This window comes from Pseudophryne corroboree, chromosome 3 (genome assembly GCF_028390025.1).
Source record: "Pseudophryne corroboree isolate aPseCor3 chromosome 3, aPseCor3.hap2, whole genome shotgun sequence".
NCBI lineage: Eukaryota > Metazoa > Chordata > Amphibia > Anura > Myobatrachidae > Pseudophryne > Pseudophryne corroboree.
Window position 1 is genome coordinate 327,342,253 of NC_086446.1, and position 17,338 is coordinate 327,359,590.

Consider the following 17,338-nt stretch of genomic DNA (forward strand, 5'->3'; position numbering starts at 1 on the left):
TCCCTGTACACAAATGACTGTACCTCAGAGGCGCAATCAGTAAAGATCATCAAATTCACTGATGACACCACCGTCATCAGCCTCATCAAGGATGGGGAAGAATCGGCCTAAAGACGGGAAGTAGACCGGTTGGCCCAGTGGTGCAGCCACAACAACCTTGAGCTCAAACCCCTCAAAAACTGTTGAGATGATAGTGGACTTCAGGAAGAAGTCAGCTAGTGCACCTCCGCTAATGATTGCTGACAGTGTGGTGTCGCTAGTGGACTCCTTGAAGTTCCTAGGGACCACAATCTCCCGGGACCTTAAATGGGGGTCCAACGCTGACGCCACTGTCGGGAAAGTGCAGCAGAGGTTGTTCTTCCTCAGGTAACTAAGGAAGTTCAACATCCCACAGAAGCTACTACTCCTCTTCTACTCCACGATTGTGGAGTCGGTACTGTGCTCCTCAATACTGGTATGGTATGGCTCAGCCAGCGCGAGGAACAGATGCAGGCCCCAAAAGGTGGTCAGAACCTCAGAGAAGATTAGTGGGGCCGACCTTCTCTTAGTCTAGGACCTGTACCTGTCCAGAGCTAAAAAGCGGGCAACAAAGACAGTAAAGGACCAGCTACATCCCGGCCACAGCATGTTTAACTTGCTTTCTTCAGGCAGGCGTTATAGGGCCGTCCCTGCTGGGTCCACCAGAAGCCTTAAAAGTTTATTTCCCCAAGCGGTCCGCCTGCTGAACTCCTGAACATTGACTGACTAAATGTACATGCAGCTCACTTGTGTCCCTACAGTATACCTATCTATATGACTTTACTTGCCCCCCCTTCACCTGCTTATCTGTTACCTACTTGGCTGTTGTATAGCAAAGCGAAGACAAATTCCTAGTGTACGCAAGTATACATGGCCAATAAATCTGATTCTGATTATATGCCTAAAATGACATGGGCCACTCCTGTGTACTTGTCCTTCATTCTAAAATTTGCCAGGCACCCCCTGCTCCCAATTATGCCTAGATTTTAATAAGGAAACATTGACTTTCCAATAAACCCCATCGCTTTAGGCGTCTGGACAGTCCTGGAGTTAAGCAGGTAAGAATAGGAATATAAAATATATTCAAGCTGTGTAAATAAACCTGTTGTATTTATATTTCTGACTAGCACCATATTCCTGAAAACAGACATTATATTAATATCATGTAACACCCAATAACATTACAGGTTTTATCTTTATTGCACAATATGCAGTGAAAAACATAGTACTGTAAATGTAATGTGCAATAAGTAACTTTTTATCTGTTGTTCTGTGTATATCAATTCCCAGTACTCAGAGTAATTATATGTATTAATTAACCCTCAGCAGACTGAAGCAGGGATAAGGTCAAAGTGTCAACTCAGAATTAATACATGGAACTCAAAATGGGTGATTTATTATTACAGTACGCTCTGTACTTATACAGGACTGGAGATATACAATTCACTGTAACTTCCAGGATTACTTTGCTGCATTAAAAGTACATCTATACATGTTATATACCTGAACATATAACCAGTGCTGCAAGTATGGCGGTACAGGGCTGTACGGCGTATCGGTAAGAAATTCCCAGCCGGTACGCCGTACCGCCAGGCCGTCCACCATACCTGCAACCCGCTGGCTGCTATGTGAGGGAAGGAGAGCGCAGTGCCTCTCCTGTCCCTCAACTCTCTGTGATGTCCAGTCTCTGGCGGCTGCGGCGGCGACGGGATGAACCTCAATAAGGCACCGGTTTGCTAGCCAATCAAAGCTCGTGGGCCGGCAGCCGAGGCTCCTGATTGGCTGCCGGTACGTGAGCTCTGATTGGTTAATGAACCGGCGCCTCATTGAGATACCCACCGCCAGAGACTGGACTTCACGAGCATTGAGGGGCAGGAGAGGCGTGTGCTGCGCTCTCCTCCCCTCACACAGCAGCAACAGAGGCAGCCGTGAGCGGGGGAGGGGCACTCTGGGGCAATGTACATCTGGCACTGTGGGGGCGTTTGTGTATCTGGCACTGTGGGGCAATGTATATCTGGCACTGTGGGGGCATTTGTGTATCTGGCACTGTGGGGCAATGTATATCTGACACTGGGGCAATGTGTATCTGACAATGGGGCATTTGTGTATCTGGCACTGTAGGGCAATGTGTATCTGGCACTGTGGGGCAATATGTATCTGGCACTGTGGGGGCATTTGTGTATCTGGCACTGTGGGGGCATTTGTGTATCTGGCACTGTGGGACAATGTATATCTGGTACTGTGGGGGCATTTGTGTATCTGGCACTGTGGGGGAATTTGTGTATCTGGCACTGTGGGGCAATGTATATCTGACACTGGGGTATTTGTGTATCTGGCACTGTGGAGCAATGTGTATCTGGCACTGTGTGGCAATGTGTATCTGGCACTGTGGGGGCATTTCTGCATCTGGCACTGTGGGGAAATGTATATCTGGCACTGTGTGGCAATGTGTATCTGGCACTGTAAGGGCATTTGTGTATCTGGCACTCTGGGGCAATATGTATCTGACACTGTGGGGCAATGTATATCTGGCACTGTGGGGGCATTTGTGTATCTGGCACTGTCGGGGCATTTGTGTATCTGGCACTGTGGAGGCATTTGTGTATCTGGCACTGTGGGGGCATTTGTGTATCTGGCACTGTGGGGCAATGTATATCTGACACTGGGGCATTTGTGTTTTTGGCACTGTGGGGCAATGTATATCTGGCACTGTGGGGGCATTTGTGTATCTAGCACTGTGGGGGCATTTGTGTATCCGGCACTGTGAGGCAATGTATATCTGACACTGGGACATTTGTGTATCTGGCACTGTTGGGCAATGTGTATCTGGCACTGTGTGGCAATGTGTATTTGGCACTGTGGGGGCATTTGTGTATCTGGCACTGTGGGGGCATTTGTGCATCTGGCACTCTGGGGCAATGTGTATCTGACACTCTGGGGCAATGTATATCTGGCACTGTGGGGGCATTTGTGTATCTGGCACTGTGGGGCATTTGTGTATCTGGCACTGTGGGGCAATGAGCATCTGGCACTCTGGGGCAATGTATATCTGGATCTCTGGGGCAATGTATATCTGGCATGCTGGGGCAATGTATATCTGGCACTGTGGGGCAATGTATATCTGGCACTGTGGGGGCATTTTATGTATCTGGCACTGTGGGGGCATTTGTGCATCTGGAACTCTGGGGCAATGTGTATCTGACACTGTGGGGCAATGTATATCTGGCACTGTGGGGGCATTTGTGTATCTGGCACTGTGGGGCATTTGTGTATCTGGCACTGTGGGGGCATTTGTGTATCTGGCACTCTGGGGCAATGAGTATCTGGCACTCTGGGGCAATGTATATCTGGCACGCTGGGGCAATGTATATCTGGCACTGTGGGGCAATGTATATCTGGCACTGTGGGACAACAAGTATCTGGAACTATTGGGGTGATATGTGTATCTGGCCCCCACCCACATGTGTGTCATGCCCCCATTTTCATTGGCCACGCCCCATGTGACATTTGGTCACACCCATTTTTTTGGCACATTACCTATAACACATTTTTTCTACTTGCACCACTGCATAGAATACTACACCACAACATAATATGAATACTAAATTATATATTACAAATTACAATCCAACGGGGTCTGTGTACTAAAGGCCAGTGTACACCTGACATGTTATCTAGAGATGTGTGCTGAGCGATCTAGCACAGACCGCTCAGCACACATCCCTCCGCCCGCTCAGTACAGCGCGATGTGTGTTGAGCGAGGAGGGGCTGATGGGGGAGCCGCTCAGTTCACCCAGCGGTGAAATAAGCGATGTGCTAGATTGAGCCTGCATGCAGGTCAATCTAGCACCGGCGATAACGAAGCGCGGGGCCACGCATCGCTATCGCTGTGGGGCATACATGGAGAGATCCGTGCTTAACTTCTAAGCAATCTAGTTAGATTGCTTAGAATTTAAGCACGGATCTCCGTGTGTACACCCCTTAAGCCTTGTAGAGAGATAAAATGGACGGAGATAAAGTACCAGCCAAACAATTCCTAACTATGTTACAGGCTGTGTTTGAAAAATGACAAGAACTGGTTGGTTGGTACTTTATCTCCAACCACTTTATCTCTCTCCAGAAAGGAAGGCAAGTCTACCGGAGCCGACCAGCCACCTGCTCCCTGAGCAAAAGTGGGCATGGTGATGATGCAAATCACACTGCATTGTGTCATCATAGCCCCCCCCCCCCCCACCCCACACACACACACACACACACACACACATACACACACTTTACAATGCCAGTAATTTGGCCATTGTATAGCAGGGCATGGATCTGCTCTCTGTTGAGCCGACCTGGCTGCCTCCTCCAGGAAGGAGCAGCCAGAAAGTTGGCGAGTGTGCTTCAAGGCCCAGTACATAAGGGTCTAATGTGTCTTTAATATTCTTAGATATACTTAATTAGTACATTTTACAGAATAATAATAATAATAATTATAATAATAATAATAATAATAATAATAATAATTATTATTATTATTATTATTATTATTAGTAATCAAAGTGTGAGATAATAATACAAGTAATAAGAGAAGCAGTCAATGATTCAGTACAAAGGACAGACAGTTGTGGATAGAATATTATTACGCATATCCTAGTCCCATGTAACTTCTTTACCTGGCCTCTGTCATTCAGGATATATTTCGGCACCCTGACCTTCTGCTCCCACCCGCTGCTGCTTCCCTAACTACTGCATGCTACCTAAAGCAGTGCAAGTAGACAATACACTGCCAGTGTGAAAAAAACCTAGGTTGGCAGGGGAAAGCAGCTTCCAGCGATATCTGCAGAAACTCCTTGTTCCTGGCTATCCAGTCCTGGTTCTTTTGGCAGTTTTACAGTTTGTGAAACATGCTTTAACATGAGCTTAGATGCCAGCAATCCACTTATTGTTGCAAGAATTTTAGGGGGCGATTTAATTCACCACAATGTCCCACCGCAATGTTCAGGTGCACACATCACAGTATAGCATTATCTGAACATCATTAACTTTCCAGTGCACCTCTATGGGTTACAAGAGAAAATTAGAAATGTGAAGTGCTCTTACCTTACTATTCGGGCAGGCACTCTGCCGTCATCATTTGGGATTGACCTGCCCCCTTAGTTTGTATCTATAAAGCTACTTAGCTTGCCTCAATTTCAGTTCTTTCATCTACTCCCTACATGCTTCTACCATTCATATTCTTGTATAAACCTCTTGCAACACAATAGAATGAGGATATATGAGGATAGTCAGTGGGGCAAGATCTGAAATAACTGGTGGAGGGTCAACTAGAAGTCCAAGAAGAAAGAGAATAGCGAAGGGGAGGTAGATGCAATGTTTTTAGTTTGCATGTAGCCTCTAGAGAAGAAGATAGTCTCAAATTATATTCAGCATACAATAACCCTTTACCAGGCAGAATTAAGCACTGGGACAGGTTAGAGTTCCTAGTGTATAAGTGATATTTGTGTCCTCTAAATATCAGTGTTAAGAAAATATAAGGAGTTTTCTCTAAGTTGAAACTACTGTATAACTATTATTTTGTGATTGAGTGCAGAGATCATTTACATACATATAGTAAGGACTTATTATTTATTAACAGTTTATTAACAGCGCAGCAAATTCTGTTGCGCTTTACAATTGCAAACAATAACACAAAACTGGGTAATAACAAACAGTCATACAGGTAGGAAGACTTAAATAATGTACTTGTAAGGTATAAACAAAAATGTGGCCACTGTTTTTAAGATTATTCCATGTACATAAAAGCTTTTTTTTTTTTTTTTTTTTTATGAAAGGGGCCCTTTAACTCAATGGGTTATTTGAATTTGGCTCTCAAATAGGGTGAAATAAGGTTTGTGTGATGTTACTGTAGATTCAACAAGACATTGCACAAATGCCCTCTACCCTTTATTCTCTGATAAGAACAGAGAGCTGTACCTGTCACCATTACCAAACATATGACTCTGCTTATTGCTTATTTTTTAACCTAAGCAACACAATTTAACATTTAAGTTCCACTATTAGGCAGGTATAGTTCTCCATACATTTGCATTCATATGAAGCAGAGGAGATATGCAGATGTTTATTGTCAATAACTACCAAAGTCTACAGTATAAACTAAACAGTTTACACACACACACACACACACACACACACATATATACACACACATATATACACACACACATATATATATACACAGTAGAGAGATATAGATATATACTTTTATATTCAGTATCTCTCTCTCTCTCTCTCTCTGTGTGTGTGTGTGTGTGTGTGTGTGTGTGTGTGTGTGTGTGTGTGTGTGTGTGTGTGTGTGTGTGTGTGTGTAGATAGATAGATAGATAGATAGATAGATAGATAGATAGATAGATAGATAGATAGATAGAAGGTTCACAGGGAAAAATGTTGCATTTAACAGCTCAAAAATGCCACTTTTCACGTTGTTCCAAGTTTTTGAATAATACACCGATTCACCTTTAAAAATTACTTCAGAGTACTTACACCTTTGAAAGGGTCTGAAGTAAAGCAGGGTTATCTTTATAGCTCACTTGCCACACAGCTAAGGCAGTCATTTTTCTGTTGAACATGTATCCATTAGAATGCAGAATACCAATACTCTAATTAGCAGTTACATCAATGAGACACCAGTCTATTGATTCACTAGAACCCACAGACATCTATAGAGTCACTAGGAACCAGCACAATTACAGAGAAAGCATCCTGTCCAGTCACTAGGAACCATCACCATCACTGAGAAGGCAGCCTGTCCAGTCACTAGGAACCAGCACCATAACTGAGAAAGCAGCCCATCCAGTCACTAGGATCCATCACCATCACTGAGAAAGCATCCTGTCCAGTCACTAGGAACCATCACCATCACTGAGAAAGCAGCCTGTCCAGTCACTAGGAACCAGCACCATCACTGAGAGAGCAGCCTGTCCAGTCACTAGGAGAACCAGCATCACTGAGAAAGCAGCATGTGCAGGAACCATCATTATCACCACCAATGAAGCCTATGTAGTCACTAGGAACCAGCATCACTGAGAATGTGGCCTGTCTAGTCACTAGGACCAGCACCATAACTATTAAAACAGACTATCTAGTCACTAGGAACCAGCATCACAGAGAAAGCAGCCTGTCCAATCACTAGGAACCAGCACCATCACTGAGAATGCAGACTATCTAGTCACTAGGAACCAGCATCACTGAGAAAGCAGCCTGTCCAATCACTAGGAACCATCACCATTACCATTAATGTAGCCTATGTATTTAGTTACTAGGAATCAGCACCACAAAGAGAGCAGCCTGTCGAGTCACTAGGAATCAGTGACATCATTGGGTATACAATATATCCAGTCACTAGGAACCAGTGACATCATTCACTAGGAACTAATGACATGACTGAGGCATTACAATATTTAATTTCACTTCAGTTTATTTTATACAAGGTTCAATAGGAGATACAAACATGAGTCACTCTTTGTTAAGATCCTTATTTTTCAGAACAGTTTTGTTCACTAACATAACAGATTTCATCAAATGCAATCCTTGTATGTAGAGCTTAATAGTATAAATTGCCTCAAGTGGAAGAATGCGCAGAGTGTTAAAAAAACATTATGACAATTACAGCATGTTTCTGCCCTGTGGCCTCTCCAAGCAAAACATTGAACAAATAGCCCCATAAACATCTGGTTGTCTTTGTTTTACTAGTCAGACAGAGCATGCACATATTGTACACATGATCAGCGTACTCCTATTACACTTGTACACATGATCAGCGTACTCCTATAACACTTGTACACATGATCAGCGCACTCCTATTACACTTGTACACATGATCAGCGTACTCCTATTACACTTGTACACATGATCAGCGTACTCCTATAACACTTGTACACATGATCAGCGCACTCCTATTACACTTGTACACATGATCAGCGTACTCCTATTACACTTGTACACATGATCAGCGTACTCCTATTACACTTGTACACATGATCAGCGCACTCCTATTACACTTGTACACATGATCAGCGTACTCCTATTACACTTGTACACATGATCAGCGTACTCCTATTACACTTGTACACATGATCAGCGTACTCCTATTACACTTGTACACATGATCAGCGCACTCCTATTACACTTGTACACATGATCAGCGTACTCCTATTACACTTGTACACATGATCAGCGCACTCCTATTACACTTGTACACATGATCAGCGTACTCCTATTACACTTGTACACATGATCAGCGCACTCCTATTACACTTGTACACATGATCAGCGTACTCCTATTACACTTGTACACATGATCAGCGCACTCCTATTACACTTGTACACATGATCAGCGTACTCCTATTACACTTGTACACATGATCAGCGCACTCCTATTACACTTGTACACATGATCAGCGCACTCCTATTACACTTGTACACATGATCAGCGTACTCCTATTATACTTGTACACATGATCAGCGTACTCCTATTACACTTGTACACATGACTTGTACACATGATCAGCGTACTCCTATTACACTTGTACACATGATCAGCGCACTCCTATTATACTTGTACACATGATCAGCGTACTCCTATTACACTTGTACACATGATCAGCGTACTCCTATTACACTTGTACACATGATCAGCGCACTCCTATTACACTTGTACACATGATCAGCGTACTCCTATTACACTTGTACACATGATCAGCGTACTCCTATTACACTTGTACACATGATCAGCGTACTCCTATTACACTTGTACACATGATCAGCGCACTCCTATTACACTTGTACACATGATCAGCGCACTCCTATTACACTTGTACACATGATCAGCGCCCTCCTATTACACTTGTACACATGATCAGCGCACTCCTATTACACTTGTACACATGATCAGCGCACTCCTATTACACTTGTACACATGATCAGCGCACTCCTATTACACTTGTACACATGATCAGCGTACTCCTATTATACTTGTACACATGATCAGCGTACTCCTATTACACTTGTACACATGACTTGTACACATGATCAGCGTACTCCTATTACACTTGTACACATGATCAGCGCACTCCTATTACACTTGTACACATGATCAGCGTACTCCTATTACACTTGTACACATGATCAGCGCACTCCTATTACACTTGTACACATGATCAGCGTACTCCTATTACACTTGTACACATGATCAGCGTACTCCTATTACACTTGTACACATGATCAGCGTACTCCTATTACACTTGTACACATGATCAGCGCACTCCTATTACACTTGTACACATGATCAGCGCACTCCTATTACACTTGTACACATGATCAGCGCCCTCCTATTACACTTGTACACATGATCAGCGCACTCCTATTACACTTGTACACATGACTTGTACACATGATCAGCGTACTCCTATTACACTTGTACACATGATCAGCGCACTCCTATTATACTTGTACACATGATCAGCGCACTCCTATTACACTTGTACACATGACTTGTACACATGATCAGCGTACTCCTATTACACTTGTACACATGATCAGCGCACTCCTATTATACTTGTACACATGATCAGCGCACTCCTATTATACTTGTACACATGATCAGCGCACTCCTATTATACTTGTACACATGATCAGCGCACTCCTATTATACTTGTACACATGATCAGCGCACTCCTATTACACTTGCTAAATGTGGCATTTCCAGCAGTGGTCTTATAAATAATAGTATTGACTATGTTTATTGTACTACTACTATTAGACTTCTATGACAGCAACTTGATCTCCAGCGCCGTAGCAAAAAGCAGAACACAATACAAGGTATAGAGTAAACTGGCCCAAGCACGTTCTAATCTACGAAATATTCATTAAGCAGCATCTTAAAGACCTGTGCATGGGTGTAGATCATAGGGTCGACCACACTTAGGTTGACAGTGTCTAGGTCGACCACTATTGGTCGACAGTAACTAACTCGACACCTTAAATATGTCAACACAAGCATTAGGTCGACATGAGCAAGGTCGACATGAGAAAAGGTCTACATGAGATTAAAAAAAAAAAAAATCATTTTCTTCGTAGAGTGACGGGGAACCCCAATTAGTGCACCGTGTCCACTCGCATGGCTCGCTTTGGTTACCATTCCCAATTGTAGCCCACGCGGATCGTAAAGTATGAAAAAGTAAAAAAAAATTGTGAAAAACTCATGTCGACCTAGAACATGTCGACCTATTAACCATGTCGACCCAATGCATGTTGACCAGTAGTGGTCGACCTAATGCAAGTCGACCTAAGTGTGGTCGACCTAGAGACCGGATACCCTGTGTATAGCCAGCATCATTAGAATAGGACTCACATACCCTACTACTGGACAGTGGGCTAAAAACACCAATGCACAGTGCACTACATATAATAGTAATATCACTTAGGTAGATTTTAAGTATTAAATGTATAGTGTCAGGGACAAGACCTGTACTATAATATATATATATATATATATATATATATATATATATATAATTTTTGAAATTTCTGTTTCATTTTTATTCTTTTATTTGATTGCCCTTGGAAATTGAGCACTTGACGACTCCACTTGTGAAATTAGCAAGATTTAGAGTAATATCAGAAGTACACATCCCTGGGCTGTTAGAAATATTCCGATCCGCTATAAAACAAAATATATTTAATGCATTGGTAACAAATATTGGGCTATCTTTACCTGATTTTTGATCTGAGCTGTAAAATAGGGCTAATTGTTAGTTTGTAAACTGTGGACAAAACTGGAAGGCAACTCACCTGCCCTTCCTATGGTTTCCAGATAGTAATAAATCCTTAAAATGGTCCTAAAGAGTTAGCCTGAGTTCTGTATTGCTGTCCAAGCGATAGTAGCGTGTATTCCTGACACATGCCGTTACCAAACTAAGAACAGTACAAACTTCAAAAAAGGATAAATAGTTAGTTACTTGGAATGGAGTTTGGTCAGTGGTCGGAGATCCATATTCTACAGCGTGCAGGACTTTGTCCACAAACTGGAATTTGTCATTTCATTAGGACAATAGGGAAAGTTCTCTTGCTTTAAGGAAGAGCTGAACGGCTTAATACATTTTTTTCTGGAGTATTGATCTTTATCATGTAGATGTATCTTGATATAAGCTGACTGCAAGGTGACAGTTTAAATGCACATCTGCTACAAAGGCATAAGACATGGTATAATATGTAAACAGTCTGTGCTATCTCGGGCATCTCAGGTCTTATGTACAGTCATTGCTATTTGTACTATGGGGGTCATTCCGAGTTGTTCGCTCGCTAGCAGTTTTTAGCAGCCGTGCAAACGCTATGCCGCCTCCCTCTGGGAGTGTATCTTAGCTTAGCAGAAGTGCGAACTAAAGGATCGCAGAGCAGCTACAACAAAATATTGTGCAGTTTCTGAGTAGCTCCAGACCTATTCAGCGCTTGCGATCACTTCCGGATTTGACGTCACAAACACGCCCTGCGTTCTCCCATACACACCTGCGTTTTTCCTGGCACACCACCTGCGTTTTTTCGAACACTCCCTGAAAACAGTCAGTTGACACCCAGAAACGCCCACTTCATGTCAATCACTCTGCAGCAGCCAGTGCGACTGAAATGCATCGCTAGACCTTGTGTAAAACTACATCGGCCGTTGTGAAAGTAAGTCGCGCGTGCGCATTGCGCCGCATACGCATGCGTAGAAGTGCCATTTTTTTGCCTGAGCGCTGCACAGTGAACATTTTCAGCTAGCGATCAACTCGGAATGACCCCATATACATTAAAGCATTATATGTTGTGTCAGTGGAATACATATGTCTGATTATTTTCAATAACACTTACACACTCAGCTGCTGATTCAATACTGGCATAAATTACTGGAAAAACTGCACATAAAATAGTATTTCTGCCCATATGCCGAGCAGTTCACATCTCAGATATGTCTGGTTACGCAATGGCAGCATTTGCACCTGATTTACGCCAAGTCACAAGTGTACATGTGCAGCAGCACTGTAGCAAGCGCAAAGGATAAACTTTCCTAACAGGCGTATATGTGTGTTCCTGCGCGGCATTTATGTGATTACTTCCCTACTGTACTCAGCCTGCATTTGTACGCCCCTTCCAGTATCGGAATAGAGCATGAATGGACCACCGGGGAAATGCAGAGGCGGGGTCCATGTTTAAGGGGTATGGTCAGCGTCCACGAGGGCTTGGCCAACCGTTACAGGGGACAACATGGATATTACAGTGCATGGTCTGGGCCCCTTTATAAATATATAGTACATACTGACAGTTCACGCTGTATAATCTACCAGATTGTAACAACTATATAATAATTTCATAAGGTCTACCCCATTTCCTAAATGTGTGTGCCTCGGAAGACCGAGCACACGCCCCAACGGCTTCCACCGCAAGAGAGATGGTACACATCTAAGATAGCAGGCAGGGGGTCATTCCGAGATGATCGTAGCTGTGCTAAATTTAGCACAGCTATGATCATTCACACTGACATGCGGGGGGACGCCCAGCACAGGGCTATCCCGCCCCGCATGTCAGTGCCGCCGCCCCCCCCCCCCCCCCTCCCGCAGAAGTGCAAAGACATCACACAGTGGCGATGTTTTTGCACTTCAAGAGTAGCTCCCGACCAGCGCAGCTTTAGCTGTGAATGGCTGTGAGGGGGTACTACCCTTAGAGAAGAGCCTGCGCACTCCTATGCCTAATATTGCCCTTGGAAACAGCTCTGCACAGTATGGCATCTCACCAATGATGGCAGTAGAAAAACAACTGTTTGTTTATACCTGAGTACTCTACTTGTATCACAGATGATCTCTTATGTACATGCGCAGTAACATATTATGCATGGACATGCTCTGTATTATAATGATAGAATGGCGAGATTTGGGGAAGAGAAAAATAACTGTGGTCATATTTAGAAGTCATTGTCTATTTTTGTTTCATTTAATAATTGCTAAAATATAGGTTACAGGGTCAAGGATGTAAAAATGCCGTACCTGTAAATGCATGGTGACTGGCAAATTTGATAGATAGATAGATAGATAGATAGATAGATAGATAGATAGATAGATAGATAGATAGATAGATAGATAGATAGATAGATAGATAGATAGATAGATAGACAGACAGACAGACAGACAGACAGATAGATAGATCATAGTAATCTTCATATTGTTTGTCTTTTTCTAACAATGTAGCCCAGAGCCTTATTAAGGTTAGTTAGCAAACCAAGAAGCACACTAATGGGCAAATCCATGTTGCACTCCAGGTGGGGCAGATGTAACATGTGCAGAGGGAGTTAGATTTGGGTGGGGTGTGTTCAAACCACACTTGCCTACCTGACCCTCTCCATGAGGGAGAAAATGCTCTGTTCCTGGACTTTCCTGGTAATGTATGATTGCCATCACCTGTGGTGAGCTAGTTAATTGATAAGAAAGGTGTTTCACCACAGGTGATGGCAATCATACATTACCAGGAAAGTCCAGGAACAGAGCATTTTCTCCCTCATGGAGAGGGTGTGGTTTGTTTTATCGACAGTATCTAGGTCGACAATGTTTAGGTCGACCACTATAGGTCGACAGTCACTAGGTCGACATGGATGGAAGGTCGACAGGGTTTCTAGGTCGACATGTGCTAGGTCGACAGGTCTAAAGGTCGACATGAGGATTTTTATTTTTTTTGGTGTCGTTTTCTTCGTAAAGTGACCGGGATCCCAAATTAGTGCACCGTGTCCCCTCGCATGGCTCGCTTCGCTCGCCATGCTTCGGGCATGGTGCCTTCGCTCTGCTACCGCTTCGCTCGGCACACTTTAGCGTTCCAATCGTAGTCCACGTGGATCGTTAAGTATGAAAAAATTCAAAAAAATTTAAAAAATGTGAAAAACTCATGTCGACCTTTAGACCTGTCGACCTAGCACATGTCGACCTAGAAACCCTGTCGACCTTCCATCCATGTCGACCTAGTGACTGTCGACCTATAGTGGTCGACCTAAACATTGTCGACCTAGACACTGTCGATCTTCAGACCAGATCCCCATGGAGAGGGTCAGGTAGGCAAGTATGGTTCAAACTGAAATCTAAATTGCAGTGTAAAAATAAAGCAGCCAGTATTTATCCTGCACAGAAACAGTATAACCCACCCAAATCTAACTCTCTCTGCACATGGTACAACTGCCGCACCTGCAGTGCAACATGGTTTTGGCCATTAGTGTGATTTTTGGATTGCTAACAAACCTGAATAACCCCCCAATTCCCATGCTGATTGTGCAGTAATCCTGATCACAACAAGACGTTGTTCAGATAAATTTATCAGCATCTAAACAGCTTAAATATTAGCTGGAAATGACTGGGCAGATACCAGCAAGTCACATGTACAATTTAGATATACCGTGCTCTATCATTCTTATCAATTCATTCTGGTAATAATAGTGCCACCAATTACCTGTTACATTGTCTATAAAAAATCAATTATCAGTTGAGCATTTAATTCGAGGTGTCACCTTAAACAACCTGAAGTGATATGATGACCTCATTCAGGTTAGATCGCAAATCGCGATCCTACCTCAATAATTACAATGATGATGTGGGCGCATGCACAGGGACCATCCTGCGCATGCGCCCGCATTTACTGCGGATGCCCCGCAGTATTTGCGAACGCCTCTTCCTGATTGACAGAGAGAGGCATTTGCAGAGGCGTTCACAGAGGCGTTCGCAGAGGCGCTAATTCTCCGTTTCCAAGACGGAGCATTGCGCGGTGGTGTCTTCTGAACAGGGGCGGTGCGGCAGCATTATCGGGGTGGCTGTGTGACGTCACACGCAGCTGCTCCAATCAAAAAGTTGGCAGCGGGCCTCCTGCTGTCGCAGCCGGCTGCACCGGCAGGTGGGTCCCCTAATTTCTACAACCATGCACTATTTGCGGCACGATCACAATTAGTGCATGGTTGTAGAGGGAGGGGCAGCATTTAGCATGCTGGTCAGCCTTGCCCTGCTATGGGCAGCCCCCAGCATGCGAGTCAAAGGATTGCAAATTCTGCTAAAATGCAGAATTTGCAGTCCTGGGTCCTAAGACCACAAGAGCACCAACACTATCAGGGCTTGGCCAAATCAGTATACTGTTTGATGTGCAAATATATCCCTTAATAGACAGATTTGGTCATCCAGTGTGGATGTTTCTGATCAAATTGGCAAGCCAATGCACAGTGGGTGGTACAGTTCTAAGTCACCAAAATTGGAGTTGGTTGGCTCCCATTGGATTTATATTAGCAGGATAATAATACACACCACAATTCACATAACCACATTTGTGACTTCATCACTTGGTCAGTAAAATGATATGGAAGTGAAATCTGAATTATGGTGCACACAATAAAAGTGATTACTTTCAATGCAGCATTATTTTTTATACTTGCAGAAACAAAACTGGCAGCATTTCAGTATTTTGTAATTCTCCCAGTATACACTTGTTTTCATCAGTCTAGTGCGTCTATGAATTATTCCTTCATTTCTACAAAACTAGGCCTACTTTTGTAGAAATTAAGTATTGTTTCCATTCATTACAAAGGTAATACAGGATATATCATGGATAGCTCCTTCCTTCCCTATCTATGGAAAGGATGTCCGGTTTGCGATATTCCAAAGGATGTCTGGTTCTTCATGCGCATGCGTGTACCCGCTCACACTGCTGAGTCAGACTGACAGTGGTATCTTCACTGCTACTGAAAAAGCAGTCTCAGAGATTGTGGCGACAGCTGATTTTTGGGTGTTGAATTGCTCCGGTGTTTTAGTATGCACTGCTGCTACTCGCGAGTTGGATACTAAGTTACTGCTGCCGAGTGGCAGTGCTTAATGAATAGAGCCCTAAATGAGCATTGACTGATAAACCAACCTCCAAGCATTTCAGAGGGGTGGACCCATAATGGTCACACATTATGTCCCTGCTGCTTATTACGCTGGAGGTGTGGCTAGTGCTTCCTAAGCTGCTGGACTGCCGCCAGACTCTCTCTATGGGTGTGATACAGGCGGATACTGGCAAACCAAAAATTAGAATGCCGCCAGGGGAACGAGTAATTATTTTATCCCTCCCCTGTCCCTAACCCGCCATGGGTGGTGGTTAGGGCTAAGATAGTGCAGCGTGGTGACTAGGGCTAAGACACCAGGGGTGGGAGCATGAGCTAAGACTCGGGGGTGGCGGCTACGGCTGACCTCCCCCTCTTGTGCCTAACCCTAAACCCCCCCTCCCCCCGGGTCCAAACACTAACAGTGGGCACGATACTTACCTTGTGGATGTTGGCGTTTGGTGTTACAGTACCGGGATTCCGAGTAGTGTTAGGATTCCAGCGTCAGTCACGTGACTGCCGGCATCCCAACTGCCGGGATGCTAACTGCATCCTCTCTCTACAGTATTTTGGTGTCACATGTATGTACACATCATCAATTTATTGCTATTCCGTTATGCAGAGCGGCAGGTGAGAGTGACCTACCAAGCTTTCCCCCCTGTGGGGTGCTGCAGAACACGGGTGGGATGGCAGTATAGTACCTAAAAAGCGGAGCTGTCCTTCTAAAAATCTATACAGTTGGGAGGTATGTAATAAAAGATAATTGTTGGAGGATTCCTATTGCTTTTCTGCATTTTACCATTGTGTACTGTATTCAGTATGATTTATACTATATAGTGTTCCGTGTAGTGGTGCAGAAGTCCTAATGGAGAAACTTTGGCCCAAAGTTGCTAAACTCAATTTTGGAATATATCTAAAACATATTTTAGTGTCCAAGGGTAGTTGTGGCCTAAGCATCGCACTCATAAAATTTGGGAGCAAATAACATATGTAATGTGTCGTTGTGTAATAATAAGTAAGATAAATGAACTGAAGGTGTTTGTTATGCTACCAGTTTCTGAAAACAATAGCACAGGGATCAATCTATACTTTTTCAAATAATCAGGGTTGGCATTCAACTTCTGTAGAATCTTCATTAGATTGGTCACAGAAGAAGATGGGTGCGTTGATCTTCCATCCTCCTAACCGCTGTCTCTCTAGCCTCCTTCCCCTGTCACTCCAGCCTCCCAGCACATGTCTTTTAAGCCTACTGCCCAGTGTCACCTCAAGAGGGAACCCGCTCCCCAGCCACCTCCAATTTACCTTCTTCTTTGACAGCCTGCATGTTGCTCCTCCTTTCAGCCAATTTGGCGTCCTTCTGCTCCTGCCTGGTGACAACGCGCTGCATGCTCTTCCTCTGCTTTTTTTCATGGACACAGCCACCCT

The 17,338-nt window shown here is 43.8% G+C and overlaps 1 long non-coding RNA gene across 1 annotated transcript in view; it reads right to left on the reverse strand.

Moving 5' to 3' along the window:
* Positions 1 to 10,988, reverse strand: part of LOC135055450 (uncharacterized) — a 91,484-nt gene extending 80,496 nt beyond the window's left edge. The window contains exon 1 of the long non-coding RNA XR_010243755.1: positions 10,852 to 10,988. This is a non-coding gene — a long non-coding RNA (uncharacterized LOC135055450). The remainder of the gene's footprint in view (positions 1 to 10,851) is intronic.
* Positions 10,989 to 17,338: the final 6,350 nt, after the last annotated feature.